The following is a 23,699-nucleotide window of genomic DNA, read 5'->3' as shown; positions in this document are numbered from 1 at the left end:
AATATTAGTCAAGAATTAATTAGTAATTAGTTTTGTGACTAAAAGAGATTAATTAAACTTAAGGGACTGGAATTGTAATTATAAGGTAATTTCAAGTGGGCTATGGATTGCCTTATATTATAAGGTTGACGAATTCTATGGGGAAACCCATTAGAAATCGTCCAAGGCCTTTAAGGAAAGGAGTCCATGGGTTGCTTAGGGCTTAAGCATCCAAATTAGGGTTTCCTTGTTTGATAACCCTAATAGCCTCGCTATATATAGAGCCCTTATGCTCCAAAAACGTGGTGAACTAATGATCTAGGGTTTCCACACATTTTTGAGAGCCTCCTTCTCTTCTCCTCTTCATCCTCTTGCTCTTGGTGTTTGTGAACCATTAGAGGAGTGACATTTGTGACTCTAAGCTTTCTTAAGTCAATACAAGAAGGATTTGAGTTTGTTATTGCTACATAACAATCAAGGTATGATCTAAACCCTAATTATATGTTATATTGATTATCATATGCTAGACCTAGGGTTTATAGTCTTGGATAAATTGCATGTACAATAGAGAAACCTAGATCCAAACATTAGGGTTTGTATGAGCACATAAGATGTTCTTATGGCTAAAACCCATTAGTGGTATCAGAGCCTTGATTGGTTTCTATTGTATTGATGCCTTGTTGATATGTTCATGCTTGAAAAATTCATTTTTTGTGAGCCTGCCTGATGGACTCGACGAGTCCCATTGTGGACTCGGCGAGTATGTCCCTACTCGGCGAGTCCATTGGGGTACTCGGTGAGTCCAAGCGTCAGAAAGAGCAAATATCGGGATTTGTTGCTGTTTATCTTTGAGATACTTGCCTTTATCATATTAGATCAATATAAATCCGATTTTATGATATATATGAGTATATTCTTGATCTAATTGAAGATATTTATCAATTAATAAAATATTTACTTCCTTATATGATTAAAGTTAATTATTTGTATTAATTGGGTAACTTATTTTGCAAGAAATTGAAATTAGGTCAAATATAGATAATGACAAAATTAATTGTTTAATTTATATTATTTGTTATTTGATCCTTGTGTTATGAAAAGTTTCAATTTTTCCCCTTTAGGTTTTATAGTTTAAATTTAAACTCAAAAAGTTTAGTTTTGAAATTTAAATAGTTGAAACCCTAATGTTTTGAAAAGGTTTCAAAACTTGTCCTCAAGTTTTGGAATTTAAATTTTGATTAAAAGTTTAATTTTGATGTATATTTAAATTCTAAACCTAATGTTTGAAATGTTTCAAAACTTTCCCTTAAGTTTTGGAATTTAAAAGTTGATTAAAAAGGTTTAATTTAGGAATGTTAAATTCTAAAACCCTAGTATTGTTTTGAAAAGTTCAAATCACACCCTTATGGTTTTATTAATTAATTAAGGTGTATAATTAAAAGAGATTTAATAAATCCATAAAAGTTTAGGTTTACAATTTAATTGAATTAAAGGTATAATTGTTAAATTTGACCTCCTAGTATTTTAAAAGTGTAAAATACACCCTATACTATATATAACATTAAAAGTCTAACATTATATATATGTATGAGTAAAAGTCAGTCTTACCGTTAGTAGGCCTCATTCACGAAGCTGGTCTATAAGGGGTGTTTAAGGAAATTGCCTATAAAAGGGTGATTGAATGGGTATCCACTCTTACCCACCACACTCTTGACTAGTGGATGGTTGTTAGCCGAACGGGTAGGATAGGACAAAACCTTCCATTATAAGTATAATGAAGTACAAAAGTAACTAAATGTTTTACAAATTCCCAATCTTAGTTACTTAGGCAAAAGTGAATTGATGCAATTCCATGAAATTACACTTTGTGCCCTTGCAAAGACGTTAGTGGAGCGTGTGTGGTTAACCGGCACACTAAATGGTTCTAAGCAAAGGTAGAAAAGGGTGACTCAATGTTTGTCATAGTTTGGTGGAGCGTGTGTGGTTTACCGGCACATCGAATAGGTGACTGTAACATGTGAGGGCACCATGTAAGTTTGCATGGTTATTCACACCCGCTTTGTGATCCTCGGCATCCCAGTCACAAACCAGAGGGGCATATCGAGATTTAAACATGCCATTGAAATGTTCAATGAATCTCAAAGGATCTAGGAGTTTTCTTAGATTTAAAACTTAAATTTCTTTTTCGTTTTTCATGGTGGAAATTAGTGAATCGTCATTCACTTACCTTCAAATATTCTGCAACTAGATTACGACATCCCTTTTCTAGGTTGTAGCGTATTGTGTTAGGTCCTAGCCTTAGTATCTCATTTGGGTGATTTACTATGGACTCAATCAATCAACTAACTTGAATTCATTTTCTCCTGTTTTTTAGATGTCAATGTTCGACAACTATGGTCTTCCTAAATCTTGTGGAACAAGCTTTCCACATGAAGATGATATTCCACGATTCGATCGAGGAACAAGAGATCATGCTTCACTTCCTCCACCTCCTCCAATTATTCTCCCTAACCCACAAGTTCGAAGGCTTGAAAAGTTCAAACTCACTCAAGCCCTTTTGGCAAGTAAACATAAAGAAGGAAAGTCAATGTGTGCACACGTCCTAGGGATGAAATCACACATTGATAGGTTAAGAATGTTGGGATCCGTTGTCTGTGAGGAGACAGCTGTTGACTGGGTTCTTCAGTCACTTCTTAACTCATATAGTGAGTTCGTAAGAGAGTACTATATGATGAACTGCGACGTGACCCTTATAGATCTCACCCATATGCTTATTGTTGCTGAATCAGCAATGGTTTGGCACAATAGAAAAGAAAAGTTGATTGGTGAATCTGCCTTCAAGACCTTTGTGGATATAGACAATGGCAACGAAAGACATGCTATGATCGAAAAGTTTGATCATAAGAGAAAGGCAATGTTTGAAGTATTCCATGTTCCGTTCCAAAAGAGTCAATTTGCTTTTATTGCCAAGAGAAGGGGCATTGGAGACGAAGCTGCCCTATTTACCTAAGAGATCTAAGAGATGGGAGAGTCAAAACATATGGCTTTGCTTTAGGTAAAATCCATTGACTAACTCTTTTAAGCTCCTATTCTAGATTCTTAATACATAATGTGATAAGATTACAATTGATGTTTTGTAGGATCGAAGAAAAGAGAGGAAGCTTAAGGGAAGAAGTGAGCAGAATCTAACCGTGAAGCAATGGATTTCGATCGCATTACTTGAAGATTAGATTTTTGAGCTACTACTTAGAGTTAGAATAAGATTGCTAAGAAATATGTATTAGCATAGTTTTTCAATGAATTGCATTGTAAGGACAAATTTTTCCGCAATAAAATAAATTTTGATTTTATTTATTTATCCTTGCAATGGCGTGTATGAAAAATTGATGTTTGAATGTTTCTAATATGAGAAATAATGGATTTGATTCTTAATTATGTTGTTTTTGGAAATGTCGAGAATTTACCAAATAGGGAAAGTTTCTCATCGCCCAAGTTTCAATTGGACAGAAACTTGGAATCATGCAACTTGATTGCACGATGAATGAGAAATTTCATATTTGGAAATTAGACTAACTCATTGACAAAGTGTCAAGTGAAGGACTAGGAGATCGAGTACACAAAGTTGTGTGTTGATCAAGTCCACCATAAGAGTAACAAAAATATTCGTCATGATTTACTAAAGGTTTTGGTAAATATGATTATACTTATAAGATTAAGTGTAATTCTGAATTGATTGAAAAAAGTTTAAAGCAATAGCAGAACGAATAAGAAGAATCAAGTAGGCAGAAAGATAAAAGTTTCTCCATTCTAAGAAGAAGGGAGAGTACCTTTTATGCTTTATGATAGGTCTTAATGGTTAAGAACCATATCTCAATTTATCCTCTAAGAGAGTCTTAATACAATTGTATGTCTAAGAAGAGGAATCAAGAATTGAAGAAATGGTTAAAATCAAGAAATCAATCATACTTCGTTCCAAACAAGTCTTAGAGTTAAGATTGTGACATTGAGTGATAAGTATTAAGAAGATTTGTAACATTCATCAAATGAGGAAAGTTGTGATGTCTAGGATAAGACAAAGACCAACTAGGACCTATTTATGAAGTGTTTTGATAAAAACTGCATTACATCTTGAATATTTGTTTGTCAAGCAATGTTTATTGGCAAAAGAATCTTATATGTCAAGGAGTCAGTGGGAGTCTTAATGGTCTTGAAAGGTTTCAAGAACAAATCAAAATAGACCTCATTGATCATCACTAGCACACGAGTTGAGGTTTACAACCTATTGTGTTGACACTATATTGTTTCTGTGCTGTTCCAATTGAGTTAATTATGCATGTGAGCCCTATGAGTTCTCATTAGAATGCATAAAAGGCAAGGACCTTGATCAATGAAAAGTACATTGATAGGAAAAGGTGAGCTGCCGTGCTACCATAAGGCGAGAAATCAAAATTAAGAAAGTTCGGTGCATATGAGTTTGAATTTGTCGTAAACTTTAGTTTTGACAAATTCACATGGATAGGAACACATACACCATTAAAATATAAGTGTCATAAGATTCCCTCCTTCATGAAAATGACTGTGAGGAAATGCTTTCACTAAGAAAGATTTTAAAAAGATAGTGATTGTGAAAAAAATTTATTCTCAAAATTCAATTATGGTTACGGTATCCCTTTCCATGATTTGAATTATGAGGTTTGGCAATTAGTCTGAATTGTTTAGACACACATATGAGCTATCTAAAAGAAAGGTGTATAAGCTTAGATAAAGGATTATCAAAGCATTAGGTATTGGAAACATGAACTTAAGAAATTCAATAGGTATTGTTTTTCTGAAAGTTAAGTTGTTTCTGAATACATGTCAAAGCTAGTGGGAGCATAATTGTTATGTTTTATAATAATAATCATGATAGTGGGAGCATAAATGTTATGATTGTATGATTATTATGGAAAGTATTGCAAGTTAGAAATATTTATTATAGAAAACAATAGTTATACTTTGCAAAGTTGCAAGAGTTGAAAAGTTGTTTTGCTATAATTAAGGGAGAGGATATTATGCTTCATTTCAAATCTAAAGGCTTAGGTCGTGGAATGTTAATAATTTTAGTCAAGGATCAACAGTGTGTTCTCGAATTTCGATTATGATTACGACATTCCTCTTCATAGTTCGAATTTTGAGAACATAGCACATAAAATATTATAGCAGAAGATTGATAAAGTATCAAATCTTTATGTAAGAGATTATGCATCGTGTCCCATACGCTTCGGATTTAGGATCGATTGCAAATGATACAATATTTGACCATTATAAAATTTTCCAAATGTCTAGTGCACTTAGAGTGAAAAAGACAAGAATCGGTTTTGACTAAGATAATTAAACAACTATCAAAGGACAATCCAAAGTTCGCCGAGGATTGGTCGCTTGTGAGTAGTTGGAAGTAAACTATTGGATGGAACATATTGACATTATTATAAATAGATAAGATTCTATTAAGAATGAGTTGTCATATGAAAAATATGGAAACGTGTCCATATTGGGAATTGAATATTGAGAGTCTATGTCTAGATTAGAAATTTTATGCAAAAGGATGTTCAAAGGAATGTAATTTGAGTTAGAGACATCATATCTAAGGAATTGTATTGTAACAATCTCTGATAGAGGACTTTATAATTTCATTGGCAATAGTCATTGTGACTTTAGTGCAGTGACATTACAAAAGGATCATTGCATAAAATGTTAGAATCTAGCATATTCTATAAGTGGCAAGAATTTGATATTCTTTCACTCATGAAAAAGGATTAGGAGTTGTGAAATGGGTATGATTGGAAATGTGTTCAATTTGATCTATTTCACAAAGTAAGAACCATAGGAAAACATTGTGTGCATGCTAAGAGCATGGGACAAGTGTAGTAATAATTCAAGTAAAAAGTTAATTACCCGAAACAACAAATAATGAGTAATCGATATGGTGATAAATAAAAGGTGTTTTATTTATGCTCAAAGGTTTGAGGCCATATGGGATTAGTATTATTCTTGCGTTTCACTTTGCATGTTTTGACTTCCTGAATAATTTAATTGGTTGAGAATAGTCAAATTATTCGAACGGGCCACAGTCGTTCATATGTTGGAAGTAGGAATGAATAAAGACTGTCATGAATTGGTGTGGGGATTGTCTAAAAGGTATTAGACATAAGCAAATGTTTGCTGCAACGTTCATGAGTGCTTATGAATATGATTTTAGCATTGGATAAAACCCACGCTCACTTGGATCACTCCATGAATTGTATCACGAGTGATTGGTGAGACGATAACATCTAATATTCTTGAAACCGAGATGTGTGAGTTGTATCTTGCAAATCGGTTGCACATTGATAATATGTAAACGCACCAGTAACTTGGTGTCATAAAACATATTGTTGTGTGTGATTCGGTTGCACATTGATAATATGTAAACGCACCAGTAACTTGGCCCCTCGATGATTTAGTGATGACAAACGTAAATGCTTGGTCGGGCTAGGGCTAATTTGATTTGTTCAATTAATCAGTCGTCATAAATCGGAAGTCGAGAAATAGTACATAGAGAATGATTAGAAATCATGTCTTACGATATCTAGAATGGAGGAATATATGATCCCTTATCTAAAGGACAAGCGTATCTGATAGGATCAGAGTTGACAGCGGCTTTGGAAAGCTACGATTGCAGATCAGGATCTGAAGTTATATGCATAATAGTTATTAGACTTATCCAAGTGGGAGACTGTTGGATTAGTGTCTAAGTCCATAACTATTTTGGTATGTACTTGACCCGATGGTGCATGGTCCTTTTAGGTTGCCTTCACCAAAGCAACTTGATAGGATGAATTATGGAGAGAAAGGATTAAATATGATTTATTAATATATTATGGGAATAACATAAAAGGAGAAACCATATTGTTTAATTAATATTAGTCAAGAATTAATTAGGAATTAGTTTTGTGACTAAAAGAGATTAATTAAACTTAAGGGACTGGAATTGTAATTATAAGATAATTGCAATTGGGCTATGGATTGCCTTATATTATAAGGTGGACGAATTCTATGGGGAAACTCATTAGAAATTGTCCAAGGTCTTTAAGGAAAGGAGTCCATGGGTTGCTTAGGGCTTAAGCATCCAAATTAGGGTTTCCTTGTTAGATAACCCTAATAGCCTCACTATATATAGAGGCCTTATGCTCCAAAAACGTGGTGAACTAATGATCTAGGCTTTCCACACATTTTTTAGAGCCTCCTTCTCTTCTCCTCTTCATCCTCATGCTCTTGGTGTTTGTGAACCATTAGAGGAGTGACATTTGTGACTCTAAGCTTTCTAAAGTCAATACAAGAAGGATTTGAGATTGTTATTGCTACATAACAATCAAGGTATGATCTAAACCCTAATTATATGTTATATTGATTATCATATGCTAGATCTAGGGTTTATAGTCTTGGATAAATTGCATGTACAATAGAGAAACCTAGATCCAAGCATTAGCGTTTGTATGAGCACATAGGATGTTCTTATGGCTAAAACCCATAAGTTATGACAAAATAAAATGGCCGAAAATTTCTAGCTTGCATTCTTCATTTCCTATCAACAATAGACTCGTCTTGCTACCTTGTAGTACCATTTAGGGTCTATTGGAGCATTCTAAACATGTTATAATCAAGGTTGGAGTGTTAAAAAGGGTTAACACGAAGTGTAGGAAGCAAAACCGGTCCAAACACCCCAACACATGGAGTGTGCGGCTACACACTTGAGTGTGCGGCCACACACATGTGTTTGCGGCCTCACACCCTTCCCAACCGCACACTCCACCTATATATACCACACTTAGTCATTTTTGAACACTTCTTTCACTTCTTCAAGCATAGAACTTGAAAATCCTCTCAAGTATCATCCATTCTCCTTGAAGATCTTCATAAAAAGGTACCAAGAACACGTAGAACACCATCTGGCCGCACACATGGCAGCACACACATTCTGGCAGCACACATGGCCGCACACAGGGCCGCACACATACATATAGTGTGTATTTTGGCCATACTCTCCGTTGTAAAGCCTTATACCCCTTCATACAATCATATATGGTTGTAACACTTCAATATAAGTGTTCACTAGTCCCTAAGGTGGTCCCAATTCATTAATTAGTTGTTCATAACACTAATTATATTCATATATGTGTCAATATATGCTAAATAGGATTCGCATGTGTACTCAAGACACCACTTGATACTTAGCAACTGATCCAACATTTTCATCAGAACCACTCATTACAGGTGAGTTCATACCCCTTAATCAATGTTTTAACTATATTAAATGTTTTATGGGGGGGGGGATACAAGTAGAATCATGCTACTTATTATATCAATCACATGTGATTAATAAGCAGCATTTAAATGATTTACCACTTAATAGCCGTTTTACCAAACAGTTTCCTTCAAATGATGTTCATAAACATTTTATATGTTTTAAAACTCCTTATTACACTGTACATTTTACTCTGTATATCACATTTCAAAATTATTTACAATTGTGTTTCAAACAAATGTTTCCTTATACTTAAACTGTTTTATCAAACCTATGCCTTCAAACTGTTTTATAGATTGACATCAAGTCGATCTTTTCTGAAGATAATATTTATGTTCAAATGTTTTACAAAACTTATTTATGCTTTTATATTATAAATTGCATGCCTCTATATGTATGGTTATATAAGAAATGTTTAAAAGACTTAGGAAGGCTATCCACCCTATTTCCTTTTTCTCGATTTGGATGTGGTCTGGTGGGATATCGGGTACTCGTCCGAAGGTCGTTTAAATATTAGTTATATAACATATATACATATATAGTCATAAAGGTCCTTCCAGTTCATCCCATGCCCTTGGGTAGGAAGGGTATACATCCATGTCCATACGTACCGGTTAGATTACTAGTAAACTACCATGTGGGTAGTTTAGGAAGATACTAGCACTATTACTAGAACACAATATCATACTATGAGTCAGTTCATTCATGAGTCAATACTTACTACTATGTGAACATATACAACTATACTAGAGAAGAACATATACAACTATACTAGAGAAGAACATATACAACAATACTAGAAAAGAACATATACAACTATACTAGAGAAGAACATATACAACTATACTAGAGGGAGAACATATACAACGATACTAGAACGAATATATTACTATACTTGCTATATAGAGAGCACGTACAATACTAGCTAGAACATTACAGTACATTACCATACTACTACATAGATATGGTCACATGATCATATTTACATGAGTACACTTACAAGAATTTCTGGTACATTTTATTTGTGTAGATTCTGTTATATAACCCTCATTCTCATCTTTACCTTGTGATTCAATCACATAATCGACGAGATAGAATGGACTTAATATCCTAGTACCCCAGGATACATTGCAGGACTGACCATTCCTAAAATCTCTGCTAGCTACAGAGGTAAAAGCACATCCACGGATGTCAACGGTTGATACCATTACTGGTATACTTTTGGGGACTGACTATTCCTATACCCAGCTGTTAGCAACAGAGGTAAATGTACATCTATGGATGTCTAAAGTTAACATTGTTAGTTGCCCTTGTTCCAAAGGGTAATACTAATACAGCTTGGTCTTGGTAGAAGACTACATTCAGAGCAGTTAGGTCTTGGTAGAAGACTACATTGAGAACAGTTAAGTCTTGGTAGAAGACTCCCTTTGTTACTAATAGGAATCATAGGGATTTCTAGGGATTTCCAAATGTTTACAGGTGTTTTACAAACATTTTCATACCTATAGTTCATTTACATTTTCAATACTTACAATTCGTATACATACAAATACTTACATTTCAAATGCATACAAGTATTTACATACAAATTAAGACACTAAAATACTTTTGATCTCACCAGCTTTAAAGCTGATACTCGCTTTCAAAATTTCTTGGATCCTCAGGTCATCGTAGACAGGTACAGATGCAATGATTTGGGAAGATGGAGCTCGTTGAAGACCCATCTTTCAATTTGATTTATTCATTAGTGTATATTATACATATTAGAACACACTTGTATTAAAAGTATATTATTAATGCAATGGATGATGTTGTTGCTTGTTTACTACTTTACATTGTTGTGATACTGTACATGACGTCCTCCGGCCCAGAACGTTTCCGCCGTTCTTGGTTTTGGGGTGTGACAAATTGGTATCAGAGCATTGCTTATAGTGAATTAAGTATATCAACCCATAAAAGATATACTAACTATAAATACATAAGGGATAAAAATACTCTGACCAAGAGTTTATACTTTAAATAATAAAATATTTATGTAAGTATACGTGCCTGCATTCATACTAAAATCAGTGTCACTAGTACAGTACAAAAGAATTACGATTGTTGGGCAACACAAGTGGGCTTAGAGACATATGGTCAAAACTGGGAAGATATAGCCTGATCATCTATATTATCCGAGGGTTGACTAGCATGTGCCTAAGTTAAAGTGTGTGGTTGAAACAATGCTAAAAGCTTACCAACCCTACCACAATGAGAACAATAGAACATAACATTAAAATTTAAAATACTATAGGAGTATTTGGTGTTACTATAAGTACTTTATACTTGAGAACTAAAACGAAATCTTCGTTTCTAAGTTGATAGTTGCTAAGTGGATACACTAAGGCTATATGTAATTAGGATGTTATAGACTTAGAATCTGTGGAAATTTTACTTCGCCCCTATTCTGTGTGAATACGGAGATAAGGTCACTTATTTGAAGGTCTATCCTGTTTAGATTACATATAACTGGTATGCACTTCACAAATAGCGATGTAACTAATGAAGATCTTCTAAATAATTATCTAGATAGTTTGTATAATAATTATTCTCTTACCCCAATTCTCGCATAGATAACGTGGCTGGACTCCATCCCTGCGGCAACCAGTATCTCCTGAACGAAGTCATTTCTGCTTGGTTTGGAAAAGAACTAGAGAATGATCATCCTATCACTTTGAATGATCACCATGATGAAAATGTTGGATATAGTGTCTAAGTTCATAACTATATTTGGTATGTACTTGACCCGACTCGGCATGGTCCATTTGGGTTGCACTTCACCCGAACAATTATTGGATAATATTTGAGAATAGTACAGGTTATGATTTATTAATATATTATAAGTTCTAATATATTAATATAATATCACATTATTTAATTAGTAGTGATCTATAATTAATCTAGGATTAATTTAGTGATCAAAGATATTACTAATTAAATATGGGCTTCTATATTTATATAGTGTGGGCTAGTGCTTATTTGGAATGAGCTAGGCTTGCATGGAAAAGTCCATGGATACTCCATGGACCTTTGACCCATGGATCTCATGGAAATGAAGAGACATGGGTATTAAGGTTTACATGGATGTAACCCTAATCCACCACACTATATAAAGGAGGCTTTGGTTCTTGAAATCATACTAGTTGACACTTGTTGAGGTGAGCCCGATTTCAAGATAGTAGTATCTATTCTCTCAAAGTTCCAAGTTTGTGGTGATTTGTGATTTCCACTTGAGGCATCCACACTATTGGTGCTAGGCTCTAAAACTCCAAGCAATCAACTACAACTTCAAGGTAAGCATTTCTACTAGCTTTATTTGATTCATGTTCCCCATGCCGTGCTAGTTAGGATATGAACCTTGGAAAAATAATTATTTGCATGTATCTTAGACAAACATAGATCCAAGGTTTATTAGGGTTGCATGTACACTTAGGAAGTGTTACAATGCTCAAAACCCAACAGAAAACCCTTCGGACGATGGTAACTCCGAACCAGAGGTTGAGAACCTACCCCAAGTAGCTCCCTTTCCAATCCCTAACCCTCGTCCGACTTTTCATGGTCCGACGCCTCCATGGGTGGAATGTTTGGAAACATGGAGCCAAGGACAAGATCAGCCCATACCGTATAATGGTGACCGAAGCTTTTATGACCTGAGCAATGGGGCTCAGCAGACAGAGTCTTGCCAATCTTGGTCCGCAGAGTGGCCCGAAATGAGGTTCAAGGCAAGACAGCCCTACATCAGATCACTGAAGTTGTCACCAATGCGAGAATGCATACCCTCTGCACCATTCGTCTAGAAGATGCTCGCGAGATATCAGAGAGAAACCATGAAACCCTGCTGCAAGCACTGGCTGGATCACGAGCCGAAGTCATAGAGCTCCGAGTACGCCAGAGGATGTACGAAAGACTCCTACTTGATGTGGAACGTCAACTGGCTGAACTGAGAGTTCACCAGAGGGATGACCATCGCCGGTAGTAGACACTTTACTTTATTTTTCCTTGTTAATAGGAATCGTTTTCTGTCTATGCCCGATGTGGCATTTTCTATGAAATTATCTTGTACTGTAAGTACTTTTGGTTAAGTTGTTATGCTGTCAAGAACTATCTTCTCTGCATAGATGTAAGACCTTTAGAAGGTCATTTTCCCAAATTTTTACGTCATGAATATCAAAGATGTTGACAGTCGGCTAACTTCTGTGTCATTCTTCATTCAAGTACTCTTATCATACTTTCATTGGGGTCTATCTAAAACATGCTTTAGTCAAGTCATTGGACTATGGTGATTTATCTCCGGAGACATTTCCAAGTCTCTTTTAGTGGTTGGATCTTGTTATTCACCAACCCACGATACCTCGGCTCGAACAACAAACGTCTTGAGACCATTCTACGAACTTACTTCTACTCATTACTAGGACTGCATCAAAGGGATGTAGGTCAAACCTCCGTGAACACACTTCCATTTCGTGCTAGGATTGCATCATAGGGATGTAGGTCAAACTTTCGAGAACATAGTCTTACTCTTTGCCTGAACAATCGAAGTACGTCTAGGGTTAACCAGAACCGCTCATAAGGTCCTTTTCTTTTGTATTGCAGAATCATGCTGCCATCCGGAAATGGTCACCCGAACAACGAAACCACTACCCTTTATATCGATGCAACTACCTTTGTAGTCGCAGTTTTAGCTGTCGTGACAGCTGTGCTGACCCACCTTAACGCTAACAATGTAAATATTGGCGGAATGGGTATCAATGATAACCAAGTACACCCAGGAACAACGAACCACCACAACACTCCGAATCTAAAGCCCAAGGATAGCAAACGAAAGTTCAGGGAGGGAGTCAAGGAAAAATTGTTGGGTTTTGAGCATTCTAACACTCCTAAGTGTACATGCAACCCTAAATACCTTGGATCTATGTTTTCTCTATTATACATGCAAATAAGAATATCCAAGGTATTATCCTAATCTAGCATACAAAACAATAACTATAGCAAGATAGAATACATACCTCTTTGGTGTAGAAAGTCTTCATGAAGCTTGAGTGCCTAGTGCCCCAAGTGTGACACCTCAAATGGAATCACAATCATCAAAACACTTAGAATAGCTTGAGAGAATTCTACAACTCATGAAATCGGCTAGCCCTCTCTAGAATAATACTAGTCGCCGATTTTGCCAAGATTAATATCTTTATATAGTGTTACAATTAGAGCAAACCCTAATTGTCATGACTTTCCATTTCCTTGGATCCATGGGTTCAAATACACCATGGAGCATCCATGGAGCATCATATGGGTTTTGGCCCAACTAGATAATCCATGGAGCATTAGCCCACTATACAAGTATGGATGATTTACACAATCAACCCATATATTTAATTAGTCTTCTTTTGATCACTTAATTAATCCCAGATTAATTCTTGATCAATACTAATTAAATAATCTTATTATTCTTATTATTAATATACTAGAACTTATAATATATTAATAACCATAAGTGTCTTATTTCTCTCATTATAGTCTATCCAAGTGCATGATGGTATGCAACCCAAATGGACCATGCCGGGTCGGGTCAAGTCTCACCAATTATAGTTATGGACTTAGACATTAATCCAACAGTCTCCCACTTGGATAAGTCTGAAACTATTATTGCGTATGACTTCAGGAACCAACCGCCAATCGTAGCTCTCAAAAGCTTCTGTCGAACTTTGACCTTGTAGATGAACTCTGACCTTTGTCAATGACTTGTCCATTAGATAAGGGATCATATATTCCTCCATTCTAGATATCATATGGACTGAGACATGGATTATAATCATTCTCTTTGTCCATTTGTTGTTTCCCGATTTGCGATTTATGACGACTGACTAATTGAACAAATCAAATCAGTCCTGGCCCGGCCGAGCACTTCCATTTGTCATCATCAAATCATCGAGGGGCCCACAGATATCGCTTTTATCCCGAAGGTAAAAGGAACGGATAAACTTCGACTCATATGGCTTGTTCTACTACTTGTTGAATCATACACAAAAGCACGTTTTATAGCACCGAGTTACCAAATGCATTTTCATGCAATCAATGTACTATCAACTCATAGTAACAACTCATATCTCTAGGTTTGAAGAATATAAGATATTATCGTCTCATGATCACTCGTGATAAAATCCATGAAGTGATTCCAATGAGCGCGGGTTGAATCCAATACTCATAACTTATGAGCACTCATGATTGTTGTAGCCTTGTCCAACACCTTAGACCTCTACAACCCATCATGACAGTCTTAATTCATATCTACTTCCAACATATGACCGACTGTGGATGGTTTGAATAACTTAGTCATTCCGGAAGAATAACCCAGTTTATTCGGGAAGTCAAAACATGCAAAGTGAAACACAATAATAATTGAATCCAATATGGTCTCAGAACTTATGAATATAAATAAAACACCTTTTATTTATCACCATATGATTACACATTATTCATTGTATACTGTTTCAGCTATCAACTTTATTCTTGAATTGAAAACAATAGTTGTCCCATGCTCCAAGCATGTACACTATGTTTTCTAAACACTAGTCATGCCATACACCAAGTATGCATACTATGTTTGTCTATGATCTTTACTTTGTGAACTAGATCAATTGAACATTACTTCAATGATTCTCTTTTCACACTCCCAAATCCTTACTGCAAATGCAAGAATTCCAAATTCATGCCATTTACTGAAATCTGTTAGATTCTAAACTTATATGCATTGATACTCTTGTAACGATTATGCACAAACTCACAAAGACTTGGCAACAATCATTACAGAGTATTCCAAAGGAGATCAACTCCTTGGAAATATCCTTCTTGCATTAAGTTTCCTAATCTTAAACAGATTGAAAATTCTAACTTTGAAATATTTCCAGATTCCATTTTGACTATCACTTCTAAACAAGAGTTGCCTCCTTACAGATTATGTCAATATGGTCCTTCCATAATTATGACTATACTTCCAACTGTCCTTGAGCAACCAATCTTTGGTAAACCATAGATTGTCCTCGACAATTGTTTAATCCTTTTAGTCATATCCAGTTCTAAACCTTTTCCCTTCTTAATGCCCCAGGCATTTGGAAAATTTTAGAACGGATGAATATAGCACATGTAATCGATCCTATATCTGAAGCATATGGGACACGATTCATGATGTCTCACATAAAGACTAAACCAGTCTTTTGCTATAATATGTCCATTTCAATTTGCCAAGTTCTCATACTTCAAATTATGAAAAGGGATGCCGTAATCATAATCAAATTTTAGAACGCAAATAATGGACCCATATACAGAATTTCCTTATGTTGAGCCATTCCAACATGAAATTCATATATATATCCTTGACTAAATGATTAAAACCTCACGATCTAAGCTTATAGATTTGAGATGAAGTATAATTTCCTCTCCCTTAATTATAGCAAAAACAACTTTTTCCCAATTGAAACTTTTGTTTTCTATAATTAACATTGCTAACTTGCAATACTTATCATAATTATCATGCTCCCACTAACATGATGATTATTAGCATAACACTTATGCTCCCACTAGCTTTGACATGTACTCAGAAATCAGCTGGACTTCTAGAAATCAATACTTCATTGACTGTCTTACCAAAGTTCAGATTTCTGATACTAGATTGTTTTGATAAAACTTTATCAAAAATCATACACCTTCCCTTAGATAGTACATGGGTGTGTCTAAACAATTACGAAGAGGTATGCCGTAATCATAATGGTTAGACCTTTTTGCCATTTCTCACAAGTCCATATTAGTGTGCCGGTTAACCACACGCGCTCCACTAACGACTTTGAGAATGCAAATATCACAATTGCTATCTAGATAAAATCTACTTAGTGAAAGTGTTTCCTCACCATCATTTTCATGAATCGGAGAGAAACCTTATGACACTTAGATTTATATGGTGTATGTGTTCTTATCCATGTGAATTTGTCAAAACCATAATCACAAGACAAAGATAATGACAAATCCAAAACCATATGGATTGAACTCAATCTTAACTTCTTGCCACCTGGCAGCTCAAGGGCCTGCCATTGCTTCCAGGTTGTTGTGCAACAAATTGAGAACTCTAAGAACTCATATGCAAAGCCAACTTTAACTGGAATGGGCACAGAATATGTCAACACGATAGGTTATAAACCTCAAGACGTGTGCTAGTGAAGAACTTCAGGTTCTATTCTTGATTAGTTCTTGAGACTTTCAAGACCTTTAAGACTCCCACTGTCCTCTTGACCTATAAGACTCCCTTGTCAAATATCCAAGAGATAGTGTGGATGCTAATCAAGACAAACACTTCACACAATTGGCCTAAGTTGGTCTTTGTTTTATCCAAAACATCACAACTTACCAATTTCAAATGTACAAGAGTAGAAAACTTTTACTCTTACATTTGACAAGTGTTTTAAACCTTCTTTAAGACATGTCACTCAAGTTACAATCTTGGAGTATGACTCTAAGACATGTATTGGAACGAAGTATGACTCATCTTCTTGATTTAACCATTTCAACAATTCAAGATCCCTCTTCTTAGTCATAAGAATGCACTAAGATTTCCTTAGAGAACTAATTGTGATATGGTTTCTTAATCATTAAGATGATCACAAAACTGATACTAAAGTACTCTCCCATCTTTTCAGATTTGAGAAACTTTTATCCTTCTGCCTAATTTGATTCTTCTTATTCGCTCTGTCATACATTGGAACCTTTTTCCAATGTCTCAGAGTTACACTTAAGCTTGTAAGTATAATCATATTTACTGAGCTTTAGTAAACTATGACGAATAGTTTTACCAATCTTTTGTGGTGGACTTGACCAGTGCACAAGAATGTGTACTCGATTCCTTAGTCCTTTACTTGACTCACACATCCATGTGAAGAAGTAATTAGTCTTAATTTTTCCAAAACTTGAAAGTTCTCATTCATCATGCTATACAACTTGCATGATTCCAAGTTCCGGTCCAATTGAAACTTGGGTGATGAGAATCTTTGCTTATTTGGTAAATTTAGACATTACCACAAATGAAAGAATCAATTTCATATTTCCACTCTTGCTCTTAATGGAATCACATAAGCAACAATTTTTCCTCAAATGCCATTGTAAGGATTCTTTTATTTTAAAACTTTGCAGAAAACTTATCCTTACAATCCATATGAAAACTTGTTGTTACCTATTCCTAAGCAATATCTCATAACTCCTAAGAAGTAGCTCAAGAATCTGAGCTTCAAACTATGCGATAGAAATCCATCTACGCCATCAGATTCAACATATTCTTTCTTTAAGTTTCTTCACTTTTCTTTGATTCTTAAAACATTACCATGTGACCCAGTCGCACATGTATCAAGAATCTCAGAATAGAAACTTAACAGAGTTAGATAGTAGACTTTACCTGAAGTAGAGTCAAACTTATTGAGTTTAACAACCTTAGGTAAATTTTGGCAGCTTCGCAACCAATGCCCCTTCCTTTGGCAATATAAACATATGGACCCTTTGATAATGGTACACGAGACTATCACAGACTTAGCTTTTCTCTTTACCATTTGGTCAACCGAGTTGACTATGGCTGATCCCTTTCCATTGGGAAGAGAATGCTTTTCTGGATTTCCTGTGTCACTATTGTCAATGTCCATAAAGTTTTTAGGAAGTTGATCTTAACAAATAGATAAGATCATTAAGGTTCTTGTCATAGTCTGTTTCATAGGTGTCCCAAAGGAACTCACTATGTGACTTAGAAAGTGATTGAACCACCAACTTTCTCAAGACTTTGACACCCAATTCTCCCGGCTTGTCAATATGTGACTACATCTCCAAGACGTGACCACACCTAGACCTTGCCTTGCCAATAGGGCTTGAGTGACCTTAAACTTTTCAAGAACTTGTGGGTTAGGGAGAATAGTTGGAGGAGGAGAAAGAAGTATGATTTCCAAGGGACATCATCTTCATTTAGGAAACCTTGTTTCAAGAGATTTGGGAAGATCATAGGTGTCTAAACCAGACATCTTTTGGGAGAGATTCAAGATAGTTGATTTTAAGTCCTTAATATGACACCCAATATGAAATATTAAGGCTAGGACCCAACAAACTATTTTATAACTTAGAAGAGGTATGCCGTAATCCAAGCTATAAAATATTTGAAGGTAGGTGAATGACGATTCACCAATTTCCACCAAGATAAACGAAATGTATTATTAGGTTTTAATTGGTTTTGAAACTCCTAGATCTTTGAGATTCATTGAACTTTTCAAAGGCATGTTTCAATCTCGAGTGTGCCCTTCAGGTTTTGTGACTGGGATGCCGAGGATCACAAAACAAGGTGTGAAGTAACCATGCAAATCACTTGTTACCCTTAATAAATTACCCCTCAATCGATGTGCCGGTTAACCACACACGCTCCATCGATACTATGATAAATATTAAGTCACCCTTTACCTACCTTGTTAAGTCCAAGTTAGTGTGTCGGTTAACCACACACGCTCCACTAACGACTTAGACAAAGTGTAAAGTGTAATTTCATGGATTAGCCCCTTATTCACATTTTTCCTAAGTAACTAAGATTGGGTATTATTAAGAGTTTAGTTACTTAGTATTATCATTAATACTTCTAATGAAGGGGAATTATAGTCTTGTCAAACCCGTTCGGCTAACGACCCTCCACCAGTCAAGCAAGCGGTGGGTGAGAGTGGACACCCATTAAGTTGCCATTTTATAGGCAACAACCTTATACCCACCTTATAGACCGGCTTCGTGAATGAGGCGTACTAGCGGTAAGACTGACTTTACTCTTATACATCTATATATTATTAACTTATAATATTATAAAGTATAAGGGTTGAATTTTAACTTTTAAAATTCTAAGGGCTAACTTGGAATTAAAGTATTCATAAGTGAAAACTTTTTCAAATTCCAAAACTTGAGGGCAAGTTTTGAAACTATTCAAAACTAATTAATTCCATAACTTATGTGTTTAAAGTAGTTTTAATCCAAAAACTCTTCAAGTTCCATAACTTGAGGACAAGTTATGGAAGACATTAAACTAATAAAAGAACTAACTTTTTCTTTATTTTATAACTTATGGATTTAATTATGGTTACATATTTTTCTTTTAATGAAGTGACTCTTGAATTTCCATAACTTGAGGACAAGTTATGGAGTCATAAAAAATTATTCAATGACACAAGACTCTTCATTTTGGAACCGTTGCCAACTTTTATGAGTTTTATGAGTCTTTAATGTGACTCTTCATGTAACTTGAGGACAAGTTACACAAACACATTTTATACTCAACTCTTAGATTAAAGTGGATTGAAAACAACTATTTCAATTAACTTTTCTATTAATCTAAGCAACTCATAAGAACAAGATAATTCAAATCAAACTTTTTCATGTAATTAGTCTAAACCTTAAACTAATACAAAACATGAATCTATTGACAATTATCTTTGAAAATGGATTAGCATGAACATTACCACATCAAAAACAAGTTTATAAGTTCAAAAACAACTTAGGGTAATGTTCCTAGTCCATTTCTAGCCAAAAACGTCGAATATATGCTGTCTGGGGGTCCAACTCGTCGAGTGCACGAACCAACTCGGCGAGTTGGATGCATTTTGCCTTGGACTCGGCGAGTCCATTCATGGACTCGGCGAGTCTGCTGGGCAGACAGCATCAAAACTCGATTTTCCAGCTTCTTTTGCAAGTATAACAAGAAAACAAGCCTAGGCTCTGATACCACTCTTGGGTTTTGAGCATTCTAACACTCCTAAGTGTACATGCAACCCTAAATACCTTGGATCTATGTTTTCTCTATTATACATGCAAATAAGAATATCCAAGGTATTATCCTAATCTAGCATACAAAACAATAACTATAGCAAGATAGAATACATACCTCTTTGGTGTAGAAAGTCTTCATGAAGCTTGAGTGCCTAGTGCCCCAAGTGTGACACCTCAAATGGAATCACAATCATCAAAACACTTAGAATAGCTTGAGAGAATTATACAACTCATGAAATCGGCTAGCCCTCTCTAGAATAATACTAGTCGCCGATTTTGCCAAGAATAATATCTTTATATAGTGTTACAATTAGAGCAAACCCTAATTGTCATGACTTTCCATTTCCTTGGATCCATGGGTTCAAATACACCATGGAGCATCCATGGAGCATCATATGGGTTTTGGCCCAACTAGATAATCCATGGAGCATTAGCCCACTATACAAGTATGGATGATTTACACAATCAACCCATATATTTAATTAGTCTTCTTTTGATCACTTAGTTAATCGCAGATTAATTCTTGATCAATACTAATTAAATAATCTTATTATTCTTATTATTAATATACTAGAACTTATAATATATTAATAACCATAAGTGTCTTATTTCTCTCATTATAGTCTATCCAAGTGCATGATGGTATGCAACCCAAATGGACCATGCTGGGTCGGGTCAAGTCTCACCAATTATAGTTATGGACTTAGACATTAATCCAACAAAAATCACCCCAGGGAAGGAGCAAAAGGCAACAACTAAGGGCAGCCCTCGCAGCCACGACATCTGTACCTCCCACTGCCATCCCTTCTGGTATCCCAGTTAACTCAGTCATACCTTATGTGGGAAAACTTCCAAAATGCATCAAATGCAATTATCACCACCATGGACTTTGTTGGGAAATGTAGTGCTTAAACTGCAATAAAAAGGGACACACCATCCTTTACTACAATACTCCGATCCGACACATTACTTTAACCACAAATGTCGGAACTTCTTGGGTATGCCACTTATGTGGTGTAATGGGGCACTTCAAGAAAGACTGCCCATCGGAGAAGAACAAAGGGGGAACAGGAGGAGTCTGAAACCCGAACCTTGCTATAGTATAAGTCACTTTCTTTTTGACAATATCTAAGTAAGCTTTTAAGCTATTTAAAGCTAGTGCAACTAGAGTCTCATCTTTTGCGGGATCCTGTCGGTATAAGGGATGCTCATGCTGCGTATACTTGTCTTTTGTAGTATACCTCTTTCACAGCAATAGTCTTGTAGTAGGTCTAAAGTATTGTAACTCTGTTGTTGGTTCCACTATGGTGTTTGTTTGTAACGCCTCATGTTCAAATCTAATGTCTTTTGTAACAACTCAAATTTTTCAAACAAATTTTTCATTTTGAAAACATAATATTTTCCATTAAAATTAAGGCATAAAAAGTATGATTATTCAGTCAATACAATTATTCAACTCCCAAGATCCTAAAACAATCTTCAGTGTGTATCGATCATGCCGGCGCCTTCCCACGGTCCTCGCTAGTACCTGAAATACATACATACACAACAACTGTAAGCATAAATGCTTAGTGAGTTCCCCAATATACACTTGCACACATACGCCTTTCCAGGCCCTGACCTTCTGGTCCTCATTACAACGCCTTCCGGCCCATAACATAATCGCCTTCCGGCCCGTAACATATTGCCTTCCGGCCCACATATCATACATAGCACATATAATACTTAACTTACCACATACAGCATACATATCCATATAACACTTAGCTTACCACATATAGCATACATATCACATAACATAATCGACCTTCCGGTCACACAATCAAACTCTTCCGGGTACCGTATAGTGAGAAGACTCACCTCGAAAATGCTGAAAGCTAGCAACTCCTGAAATCACTCGCGCACAACCAACGAGCTACAACCCTCCTATAACATTACATAACTCATTAACACTCATAACAGCTAAGTGTGACTATCCCTAAGAAGTCAGACTTAGGTCAACTCTGGTCAACGGTCAACTCGACTGGACTCGGCGAGTCCCATGGCGACTCGGCGAGTCTAGACGTCTTTCAACTTTCTGAGATTCCTTATCTGCTTGTCGAGTACCCACCTCGACCCGACGAGTTACTCCTGGAAGAATCGCGGGGCCACCCCGACTCCACTCGCCGAGTCTGAAGAACAACTCGGCGAGTCCCAGTACATCTTCAAGCTACTCGCCGAGTCTGAAGAACAACTCGGCGAGTCCATGCCATGCAGACGAGTAACTGCTTCCTGAATTACGTATGGCCCCAAGGTATACAACCATGGGACCCTCTGGACATCTAAACATCTCATTACTGGGGTAAAAGCGTTTGGGTAACAACATAATAACCCATCTAATCCCTAAATGGGTTTCATAAACCCTAAACTCATAGACACATCAAGATAACAGATTTCGGTCCGAATATTTACCTGAGAACGTTCCTTCTGTGTTCTCCAAACTCAGGGCTTAATCCCCCTTGATATTCCTTTGGCCAATTTCTTCTTCTTCTTGCCTAGCAAGTTCCTCCAAGTTCCAATAGCTTTCTCTCTTGCCCTAGCCGTCCACAACAATTAGAGCCCCTTTCAATCGATCAAAAGACTGCAAATGACGGCCTAAGAGGCGTTATATACGATCAAACTGAACGGTTAGGGTTTCTGCTGAACAGCGTCGACTCGCCGAGTCCATGCCTGGACTCGTCGAGTCCCGTCGCGATCCCGCGACCAAGTCTGCGATCCTACTCGGCGAGTCTAGGCTCCAACTCGCCGAGTCCCCCTTTAAATCACCCCAAAAACATAATTTAATAATACCTGAGATTTCGGGCTGTTACAACTCTCCCCCACTTGGATTAGACTTCGCCCTCGAAGTCTCACTCTGCAAATAGTTCCGGATGCTGCTCCCGCATCTCACGTTCCGGCTCCCAAGTCAATTCCGATCCCCTACGGTGTTGCCATTGAACTAGCACCAGAGGTACTTCCTTGTTCCTCAGAACCTTGATCTTCCGATCCTTGATCGCCACTGGTCTCTCCGCGTAATTCAGGCTCGCATCCACCTGAATATCTTCCAGTGGAACCACTGCCGACTCATCGGCTATGCATTTCCTCAACTGCGACACATGAAAAGTGTCATGGATCTGACCCAACTCCGCTGGTAACTCCAACCGGTAGGCTACCCGGCCTACCCTTGCAACGACACGAAATGGCCCAATATACCGGGGCCCCAATTTGCCTCTCTTCCTGAATCGAATCACTCCTTTCCAAGGAGAGACCTTCAGGAGAACGTAGTCGCCGACTTGAAATTCAAGCTCGGATCGGCGCCGGTCTGCATAACTCTTCTGTCGGCTCTGGGCAGTTAGTAACCTTTGTCTCACTCGCTGAATCTGTTCTGACGTCTGGAGCACAATCTCCGTGTTGCCCATTACTCTCTGTCCCACTTCTCCCCAGCAAATGGGAGTCCGACACCTCCTACCATACAACAGCTCGAAAGGCGGCATACCAATGCTCGAATGATGGCTGTTGTTGT

Source organism: Lactuca sativa, chromosome 8, assembly GCF_002870075.4.
Source record: "Lactuca sativa cultivar Salinas chromosome 8, Lsat_Salinas_v11, whole genome shotgun sequence".
Lineage (NCBI taxonomy): Eukaryota > Viridiplantae > Streptophyta > Magnoliopsida > Asterales > Asteraceae > Lactuca > Lactuca sativa.
Note: the sequence above shows the minus strand (reverse complement) of the source record.